We start from the raw sequence: 10,938 nt of genomic DNA on the forward strand, positions 1-10,938 counted from the left end.
CCCTCCCCACCTTCCCCTGTGACAAACAGGTGACCTTCTTGTGTCCTGAACTGCATTGACTCTGTCCAGAGGGCAGTGATGGAGACCAACCTGGGAGGGAAGCCAGCTTTCAATTCAATTTGGCACCATGCTGCTGTCCACGACCCTGCAAGATGCTGGTGACACCTGGTCACCGTCTGGAGATGGCAGGAGGGACTAGATGCCCCAGGCTGCTCTGAGAAAAGGCTGGCCCTGTCCGGCTCCTCTTCTCCCCTCCGTCCTTCCCTTTCTTCTTCCCTACCTCTTATCACTTCTGGGACAGCACCAGGAGAACTTAAAACTACAACCTTAAAAACTACAACTCCAGCTGGGTAGTGGTGCACGCCTTTAATCCTGGCACTTGGGAGACGGGGGTAAGCAGATCTCTGTGAGTTCCTGGCCAGCATGGTCCACAAAGTGAGTTCCAGGACTAGAGAAACCAAAACCAAAACAAAACAAAACAAAAAAACCTACAACTCCCATGATCCATTGCAGAATAGACAGAGCCTCACAAGAAGATTAAGCAGGATATAGATTTTGTTGGCTTAGTGAGCTCAGCTAAGGCCCAACTGGGGGGGGAGAAGTGTCTCCCAGTCCGCCATCCCTAACTCCTGCCGCTCCCATTGCTAACACTGAATTATACCCTGCACCAGAAGGAAAGCCATAAGTTCCCAGGACTTGACCCCTGTCCCCGCCATGCCTCTTCCAGCTAGCCAGGGTATAAGGGGGTGGCATACTGGGGCAGGTCTGTGCCTTCTGTGGTGAGACAGGGTGAGCTGCTCCACACAAATCAGGAGGAGGCTGAGTCCAAGATCCCACATGCCTTCCCCTTCCTCCTCCTAAGTCCCCCCCCCCACCAGAGCAGGTGCTGGGAAAGTTCCTGATCCCATCCACCAGTCCTATCCGAATGGTTTTTGATTGTTTGTTTGTTTTTTTTGAGACAGGGTTTCTCTATGTAGCCCTGGCTGTCCTGGAACTCACTCTGTAAACAAGACTGGCCTCGAACTCAGAGATCCACCTGCCTCTGCCTCCTGAATGCTGGAACTAAATGAATGAGTTTCTTTACCTTCTTTTCTTCTTTCCTTTCTTTTTCTTCCTTCCTTCCTTCCTTTCTCTCTCTCTCTCTCTCTCTCTCTCTCTCTCTCTCTCTCTCTTTCTTCCTTTGTCTCTCTGGAGCCTAGGACTGAACTCAAGGCCTAGGTGAGCACTGTACCACTGAGCTAACCCTCCAGTCCCATTTCTTACTTTTTGAGACAGCCTTTCCCTGAGACCTGGGGCCGACCATCAAGCTCTAGGGTCTGCTTGTCACCATGTCCCAAGCACCTGGATTACAAAAGCCTGCCATCACACCTGGCTCCTTACTCAGGTGCACCAGTCAAACCCAGGTCCCTCATCCCTAGCCCTACTCAGTGCCAGGCTGGGGAGATCATCCATCCAGTAAAGGTGCTTGCTGCCAAGCCTGTAGAAGGAGCCCCCCCCCGTAGAAGAAAGGGTCCCCCCTGGTAGAAGGAGGGAACTGATTCCAGAACGCTGTCCTTTGACCGCCATACTCATGCTGTGGTGTGCACTTGCCTCTACCCAATCAATAAATAAATGTGATTTATAAGCGTCTTTTAAGTGAGTATCATCTTGTGTCTCTTGATAAAGGAAAAGCAATTTGTCAGTCCTCTTGGAATGTGTTGAGCTCTGAGGAAGCTCAGCCATGTCCCTTCCTTTCTACGGCCTTCTACAACACACCCTGGTGGCCCAGTGACTCCCATGGAATCTCCTATGGCTGATACTATGGTTCCGTCCTCACCACAGCTCAGAGAGCTGGGTCCTAGAGTCATGCAGTGGGCTGTGAAACTTTGGACAAGGCTCTTGACATCTCTTGGCCTCAGTTTCCTCTTCTGGGAATTGAGGGTAAGTAAGCTTGCTCTCATATCATCTTCAAAAACTTCCTGCTCATCTTCTCCAAGGCTCCTACTGGGCATGCCCTCTGGCCACACCCAACATTTGGTAGACCAGGGCTGGGCAAACTTCCAAGCAAGTAAGACTTAAAGAGAAGCCAGGACGAGGTGTCCTGGCACGAGGGGCACCCCAAGACAATTAGACTCTCCTGCCATCACTTCTATGACAGATCATCTCCAGTGATGGCTTCTCAGACCAGCTGTGCTCAGCAAGCCCTCAGAAAGACTGGAGGAACCCAGTCATGGCTCATCATGATGGCAAGACACAGACTGAAGGCAGGGTTTAAATGAGTCCACCAGAATGATCAATAGGTATTTATAGGGAGGCACTTACACAGATAAGAGTAAATAACCACCACGGTCTTTCTGCTCCAGAAGATGTAGTCTCTGCCCTTACAATCGATGCTCTCTGAAACCCAAGAGAGTGTGAGCCAGCCCCTCGTCTACCTTATAACGGGTCAAGTCTATACCTGAAACCACACCCAAAGAGTGTGGCCACTGCCACAAGTTCACTGGCAAGGCAGGATCCCACAACACCAGACCAAGATTAAAAGAAGGGTCAGAGTCCGGGCGACAATGGACCAGAGAGTTTCCTTCCCCATGCTGAGTTAAAAAAGCTTTGGTGTTTGGCACAAACTGCTGACAGTAGGAAGATGCTGCCAAATCTTGGCTTCTGCAGTATTTATTGAGGGTCAGTCACGTGAGCATAGATGGCCCTGCATGGCCATGCAGAGAAAGCAAAAGAGAGCAAAGAGCTGGGGGTTTGATGATGCCATTGAAGTGACAAACAGACCCAGAAGCTTCTACCTCTACACTTCCTGTTCCTTAAGCCTCTGTTGATTGTTCCATTCCTGGAAACCAGATTCTCCCTATGGCAGACAGATTGAACACAAATATGGAACCAGGACTTGAACGATGCTGTGTGATTGAGTCTTCCCTTTGGGGACTCTGAGGACTCGCTGACAGTGCCAGAGACTGCCCTTTAGGATTAGCTAGCTCCTAGAGTAATGAATATCTCACAGGTAGATGTGACTTTCAAATGTCAAACAACCAATGGGAAGCTCTTATCACCTCCATCTCCTGGTGGGTCCTCGAGCCCACACTGACCTCATGGCTGTGATCATTATAGGACTGTGTCTCTGTGGCATCCCTGCCCACCTGGCACACTACAGCTTGGTAGCCTGTAAAGAGCCAGTTCTGAGCCACTACAATGCCTTTAATCCCAGCACTGAGGAGGCAGAGGTAGACAGATCTCTGTGAGTTTGGGGCGAGCCTGGTCTACAGAGTTCCAGGACAGGCTCCAAAACAATACAGAGAAACCCTGTCTCAGAAAAACAAACAAACAAACAAGAAAGAAAAGAAAAAGAAATAAGCTACAACAACCCACCTTGGAGAGTCGCCAAGAACTTGAGAAAGTCAAACTGAGCTGGCTGTGGGGAAGGGCAGACTGTATTTTTGGATCTTTCCAAAGACTCACCAGTACTGGACATGTGTGTGCACACTCATTCCTCATGGAACTTGAGTGGTCATGTGATTGCTTTGGTTGACAGCTTATAAGTGGAAACCCCAAATACTTCTGGAAAGATCTAGGGCCTCTGGGCTGTTCCCAACACCCAGAGACCTCTTTGCGGGCAGCTCCAGAGCCTGGGGAAACATCTGATTCTGTTTGTAGTCCTAGGAGCATCAGCCATTATCTTGTCCGGAAACAGGAGTTAGCCAGCCATGCTGACCGTTGATTTCACAGGACTCGGGGAGGACAAAGTGGGAGTGGCAGAGTCAAGCCCACAGTGCAGGTTGAGGAGGGTGAGCCAGTGTTGACCAACTTCACAGAGGAGGAAACTGAGGCCCATGGTAGAGCAGTGGCTTCACACAGGCTACCAGACAAAGTCATGATCCCCAACCCAGACTAGACCCACACTCACTCAATGACAACCATCCAGCATGATTGGGAAGAAGGCCTGAAGGCCCCAGTTCACCCCACCCACACTCACTTTCCTGCTTCCTCCTCCAGGCTCTTTGACATCTGAGTTTCCCACCCATAGTGTAGGGGCTCAGCTCAGTGATGGATTTTTCACATGGTGTGGGAGGCGTGAATGTGGGGAGGGGGTTCCCAAGTTTGGCTTTCACGTTCTCTCCCAGGATGTCTCGAGAAGATATCTTCTCTGACAGATATAGATTAATCCCCTTATCCAAGAGCTCAGGTCACCAGCCTCAGCTGGGCCAGATCCGATTACCCGCTGTGACCCCAAAATTCACTCATGCACACCCGCCAATAATCAGTCCCAGCGGGGCATTTGGGAACATCTTTGCTTCTATTCAGAGGTGAGTGAGGCAGAATTGTCATCTCTCAACATCCCCCTGCCCGGCCCAGGATCTGGGTCACCGTGAATGACTTTAATGTCCCAAAAAAATAAAGGCTGAGCCGTCAGAGGTCACATAAAGAATGAGAGTTGCTTGCTGGATCTGCTTCAGAGGTGGCCCTTTTTGTTTGTTTGTTTTCCTTTTTTCGAAACAGGGTTTCTCCATATTGCTTTGGAGCCTGTCCTGGAACTCAACTCTGTAGACCAGACTGGCCTCGAACTCATAGAGATCCACCTGTCTGCCTCCCGAGTGGTGGAATTAAAGGTGTGTACCACCAATGCCCAGAGTGAGATTCTTTTTTAACTTTTATTTTACATGTACTTTTGTCTGCATGACTATTTAAATCTCGTGTGTGTGTGTGTGTGTGTGTGTGTGTGTGTGTGTGTGTGTGTATGTGTGTAGCTTGAAATTTCATCTAGGCTGACTGGCCAGAGAGCTCTCAGACAGTTACCCATCTCTGTCCCTCAGTACTGCGATTATGGGAATACATGACCTTGTCTGGTTTCTTTTTGTGGGTGCTAGGGATTCCAACTCAGGACCTTATGCCTTCAAAGCAAGTGATTTTGCCCACTGTGTAATCTTTCTGGGCCCCGAGCATGTTTCTTACCCTAAATTCATGTTCTTGTCCTCCTTAGCCTCTGAATTGGGGACAGTGTCTCAGAAGCTCCCTTCCTTGACACCTAGGTTGGCTCTCAGCCCTCACTGTTGAGAGTCTGACTGCTGTACCCCAGACACTGTGAAGGCTGTGGTAAGCAGGAGCGCGTTCTTTTTTGCATCGCTTCCAGGAAATCCATTTGGGGGATTCAGCCATGAGAGCTGTCATGGTGAGCAGAAGGGCAATGTTGGTGACAGACTTGGCTAGACCTGAATTCAAATCCCACCTCTGCTACGTGCAGGCTATGTGACTTGAGCAAATGGCTTAACCTCTCTGTGCCGTGGCCTGGTGCAAAGATCTTGTGTGATACAACTCTTGAGAGACACAAAGACTGCAGCAGGAAGTTGCCTGGATCCTACAAGGTGATGGCCTCTTATTAGTCAGGGTTTCCCAGAGAATTAGAACAGATGAATGAGTTTATATATACATGTATTTATAAAGGGGATATATTAAAATGACTTATGGGGCTATGATCTGGTTAGACCAACAATGGCTGACTCCTGACTGTAAGGCCAAAAATCTGATAGTTGTTCAGTCCAAGAGGCCGGATGCCTCAGCCGGTCATTGGTGCACATTGGAAGTTCCCTCTAATACCAGCAAAGGGACATCTCAGCAGCAGAACTGATGAACCTGCCAGCAAGCGTGAAGGCAAGAAGGCAAAGAGCAAAAGCTTCCTTTTTCCACATCCTTTTATGCTGGTTGCCACCAGAAGGTGTGGCCCAGATCTAGGGTTGTTCTTCCCACCTCAAAAGACCCAATCAAGAACAAGCTTTCAGGGGCTGGAGAGATGGCTCATCAGTTAGGAACAATGGCTGCTCTTCCAGAGGACCAGGGTTCAATTCCCAGCACCCACATGGCAACTCACAACTGTCTATAACTACAATTACAAGGGATCTGACTTCCATACACAGACATACTTGTAGGCAAAACACCAATGTATATAAAATAAAAATAATAAATTATTAGGCATTGGTGGTGCATGCCTTTAATCCCAGCACTTGGGAAGTAGAGGCTCTGAGTTCGAAGACAGCCTCATCTACAGAGTTAGTTCCAGGACAGCTAGGGCTACACAAAGAAACCCTGTCTCAAAAACCAAACAAACAAGCAAATAAATAAATAAATGAGAATAATTCTTCATAGGTGTGCCCAGCTGCTTGGGCTTTAGTTGATTCCAGATGTGGTCAACTTGACACTCAAGAGTAGCTGTCACAGGGCCCCAAAAGCATGGCTTCCTGGAGTACTGTCATCATGGTTCAACATGGCAGGTGCTGGGGCCTGTGTGATAAATTTTAAGGTCATAATGGGTGAGCCCAACAGTGGGGCTCACCTGGGAATGCTCTCTCTCTCTTCAGTTATAAATCCCCTCGCTCATCTATCGAGTGGCAAGGGTGGAGGGTCACCAGGACATCTGGCCTCACTGGACTCTACTTCGGTCTCCACCATGACCCAGTCCTTCTCTGTCTGAGCCTCTGTTTCAACTCTCGCCTTTAGGTGGAAGCAATGGCAGCCATGTGACAGACACTCTATGAGACTTTAGGCCACCAGGCAGCCTGGTCAGTAGTGACTCAAGCACTGCTTGTGGAGGGTGACTACCCAGCAGCCATCAGGCACAGGGCTGGGGTTGACACAGCTTCTGGACAGCTGTGCCTCTGAGTGGAGGCTGCAGAATGGCAGTGAAGCTGGGGAGGGGAACCCTAAGGCCAGCTGGTGACCCAGGTGGACTCAGAACAAGAGAAAAGAAAAATGAACAAGCCAGGGAAGCTCCTAGATACAGTGAAGGGGGAGCATCCAGAATGAGGAAGCAGATAGGCAGGTTCTGCCCTCCCAACCAGCCAGAGCCTGCCTCCCTCCTGCCTCCCCTGTGACCCCGCTGGCCAGGGCAACAGAGAGATGTACAAAGACTCTAGGTGTACAGGCAGCGGTGGCACACACCTTTAATCCCAGCACTTGGGAGGCAGAGGCAGGTGGATCTCTGAGAGTTCAAGACCAGCCTGGTCTACAAGAGCTAGTTCCAGGACAGGCTCCAGAGCAATACAGAGAAACCCTGTCTCAAAAAAAAACAAACAAACAAACAAACAAAAACAACCAAAGACTCCTCTCTCTCTCTCTCTCTCTCTCTCTCTCTCTCTCACACACACACACACACACACACACACACACACACACCACACCAGAGGTGATAGGGGAGGGGGAGGGATCTGGAGAGATGGCTTGGTGGTTAAGAGCATGGGCTGCTCTTGCAGAGGACTTGGGTTTGGTTCTCAGAACTGACATAGAGGAACATAACTGCCTGGAGCTCCAGCTGATGCCCTCTTTTGGCCCCTGGGGGGTACTGCATACATACAAATTATGAAATAGAAACAAAAAGTACAAAAAAAAGAAAAAGTTCCCAGGCCAGCAGTGGTGGCACATACCTTTAATGCCAGCACTTGGGAGGCAGAGGCAGGTGGATCTCTGAGTTCAAGGCCAGCCTGGTCCACATAGCAAGTTCCAGGACAACCAGGGATACACAGAAAAATCCTTCTCAGGAAACCAGTAAGTAAATAAACAACAACAACAATAACAATGATAATAAAAACAACTTCCAAACTTCTCTGAGTCCCACTGTCCTTAATTTTCTCCCATGGTGGCCTTAGGCCAATGCCCCATCTATGAAGTGTCGTGGTCCAAGCAGCCTCTGAGAGTTGTTGACCTGGCAGATTGGCAGCCACATGAAAAGATCCATCCCGAAAAGGGGCACGTGCCTGTTGGGACCTGCACAGATCCTCACACGTCAGAATCAGATCATATGCCACCTCATTTCCTGTTCTACACCAGGTTTGGGGTGGTAATTGCTGTCTATTCCTGGAAATGATGTCAGGGAGGAGGAAGCGTACTGTAACCCTGAAGCTGAGCACACTGAGCTGACAGCTGGAAAGAGATGCCAGTGCATTTCTTGCAAGATGCTGAGACATGCTCATTCGGATCCATAGCCTGGTAATTCAGAAGAGCCTGGAGAGCCTGAGCTGAGGCACCTGAGTGAGTCCAACCTCAGGTTCTTCAAGAGCTGGCCACCTCTGGGACTCCCAGGTCTGCAGAGACAGTTTCCACCCGCCATGCCCTCCTAACAGCATATACAGCGACCGCTGGCATGCCCTGTGACTACTCAGAAAGTGCTCAGCTCTTGAGTCTGTGGGCCAGGGGCTTGTGGACAAACCACAGTTAATTTCTTTCTTTCTTTCTTCCTTCCTTCTTTCCTTCCTTCCTTCCTTTCTTTCTTTCTTTCTTTCTTTCTTTCTTTCTTCCTTTTACTTATTTTTTGTTTTAAGTTAGGGTCTCACTATGTAGCTCTGGCTGTTCTCAAACTCACTCTGTAGACCAGGCTGTCCTCGAACTCACAGGAATCCACCGACCTCTGTCTCCTGGGTGCTGGGATTAAAGGTGTGCACCACCACTGCCAGGCTCATACTTAATTTCTAATATGCCCAACTTGTGTGCATTTAGACCCCATGCCCAGTTCATTAGTACTCTCCTGCCTGCCTCTGTTTCAGGCAAGTAGGCAGGCGGGCAGGCTGGCAGGCAAGAGGTTCTGAGATAGGAAGAGCTAACAGAGCTGGGCCTCTTTATTCCCCATCCCCAAAGACAAAGATGTCTGAGGCAGCAGCCAGGCAAGGTGGATAGCTGGGGGAGTGTGCACAAATGGAATCGCAGCACTCGGAGCTGAGACAGAAGGATCATGAACAGCAGGCAAAGAGGAGAGATCTTGGATATGGCTCAGTCAGTAGAGTTTGCCTATCATGCAGGAGGCGAATTCCATTCCCCAGTACCATGTATACCTGGTATGGTGATGCATGCCTATAATTCCATCATAGGATCAAGAGTTCAAGGTCATCCTTATCTACATGATGAGTTCAAGGCTAGCCTAGGCTACATGAGACACTGTCTCAAAAAAAAAAAAAAAAAAAATCAGAGCCAGGTGTTGGTGGTGCACACCCGTCTACAGAGTGAGTTCCAGGACAGCCAAGACTACACAGAGAAGCTCTTGAGAGAGAGAAAAAAAAAAAAAAACAGAAACCAAACAAACAAAAAATCAGAAGCAGCAACAAATCGGAAAGGGAGGTCACCTCCAAGCTCATCTTTCTTCAACCTCAAATTTGCTGTCTCAACTACTGTTTCTAAATACTTTCAACACACCAGTTTGAATCTGCAGGTGTGGAACAGCAAACCCACCCAACCTGCCCCTGCCAACTTAATGGCAGACATTAGCAATCCATTCCTGAACTCATTCATTCTGAGATATGGCCTGAGAACTCCCCACCTGCTGCCCCAAGGCAGTCACTGCTCATCACCTGTTGGAGGGGCAAGAAATTGTCCTTCTCTGTTCTGGAACTTTCCACATGACCATGTTCTCTGTGCCCCATAGCTGTCATTAAAAGGTCCTACTCTTGCCTAGACACATTTCCCCACATCCTGTCAGAAAGAAACCACAGATGCTCTGTGTTTGTTGAAGAAAGTAGGTAACCACTCTGGCACTGACTCTGGTCCTCTCAGAAAGTTCTATTGTGATAAAGCAGAGAGTGGAATAGGCCCATTTGGGAGCAGCTGATCGCTTATATTAAGAGCCTCTCTTCCTCAAACCCACTCTTTCTCAGGAGAGATCAGCACTTTCCATCAAGGCCTGGCACAAGCCAACTCCAGTTTTGGCAGAACAGAGAAGCCCAGTGGCTTTTTGTGTGGAACAAGCTTCTTGTCCCCCCTGTGTAGAAATGTTGACTCCTCCAATTCCTCTTCCTCCTCCTCTCCCTCCTCCCTCCACCCTTTGCCCCTCTTCTTTCTTTCTGGATCGCCTCCCCATCCCTCCCTCCTTCCCCCCTCCTCTGTTTTCCTCCCTCCCCTAGAGCCAAGCTCAACCCCAGATAGCAAGTCAGTGACTATGAAATCACTGGCAATTTCTAGGCCACCAGATGTGCAACATATTTAGACTGAAGCAGCTGGATAATCGAACAGCTTCCTAGTCTCCCTCCCCCTAACATCCTCTGCCGGATGTCCTCTGTCTTCTTGAGGACACATGTGTACACTCTCAGCTCTCTGAGACAGGGTGCCAAGCCCCTGATTCCATCAAGCCCCTAGCAGTATCCTTTAATGCCCCCCCAAGCCTCCCACCCACTCTCCTCCTCCCTAATCCAGCTAAGAAGCCTGGTGCTGAGGAAGAGGCTTGGCCACCTTCCACTGGTGTCCCGAGATCTTCACGTGACCTCGAGAGATGCTGGGAAAGAGGACATGAAATGAGGAAAGAGACTCAAAGGAAAGTCAGCCATACCCCTGGTCACACTGTAAAAGACAAGTTCATTAGATCCAAAACCCTCCCTAGACCAACTCCCAGCACCAGGGCCTAGCAAGCCAGGAAGACCTACAGATGCGGAAGGGTCCACCAGCTCCTGGGACAGGTGGACAACACTGACCTCACATCCCACCAAGGGTCTTTGAAGTGGTATAGAAGTGTGGCCTTGAATGGTGAAAAATGGCTCAGTGAGTAGAGGCACTTGGCCCCATGCTTGAGGACCTGGACCTGACAGAAGGCAAGAACTGATTCTCACCCAGATGAAAAGTTTCTGCACCTGATAAGCCTCTCTAAATCAGACAATCCAAAACAGACCACATCAAACCCAATTAGAAAAAGCAAGTTGGCTGGGCGTTGGTGGCACACATCTGTAATCCCAGTGTTTGGGAGGCAGAGGCAGGAGGATCTTTGTGAGTTCGAGGCCAGCCTGGGCTACAGAGCTACTTCCAGGGCAGGTTCCAAAACAATATAGAGAAACTTTGTCTTGAACCCCCCCCCAAAAAAAAAGCCACGTTCAATGGATACAAGGCTCCCTGATGGCCTTCCAGCCTCAGAAAGGAGACAGGAAAGGGAGACTTGAAAAACCACGAGTCTGTGGGAGTGGTCTTGAGTATCTCTGGGGGAGGGGTCATCAT

The sequence above is a fragment of the Phodopus roborovskii genome, unplaced genomic scaffold (assembly GCF_943737965.1).
Source record: "Phodopus roborovskii unplaced genomic scaffold, PHOROB, whole genome shotgun sequence".
Taxonomy (NCBI): domain Eukaryota; kingdom Metazoa; phylum Chordata; class Mammalia; order Rodentia; family Cricetidae; genus Phodopus; species Phodopus roborovskii.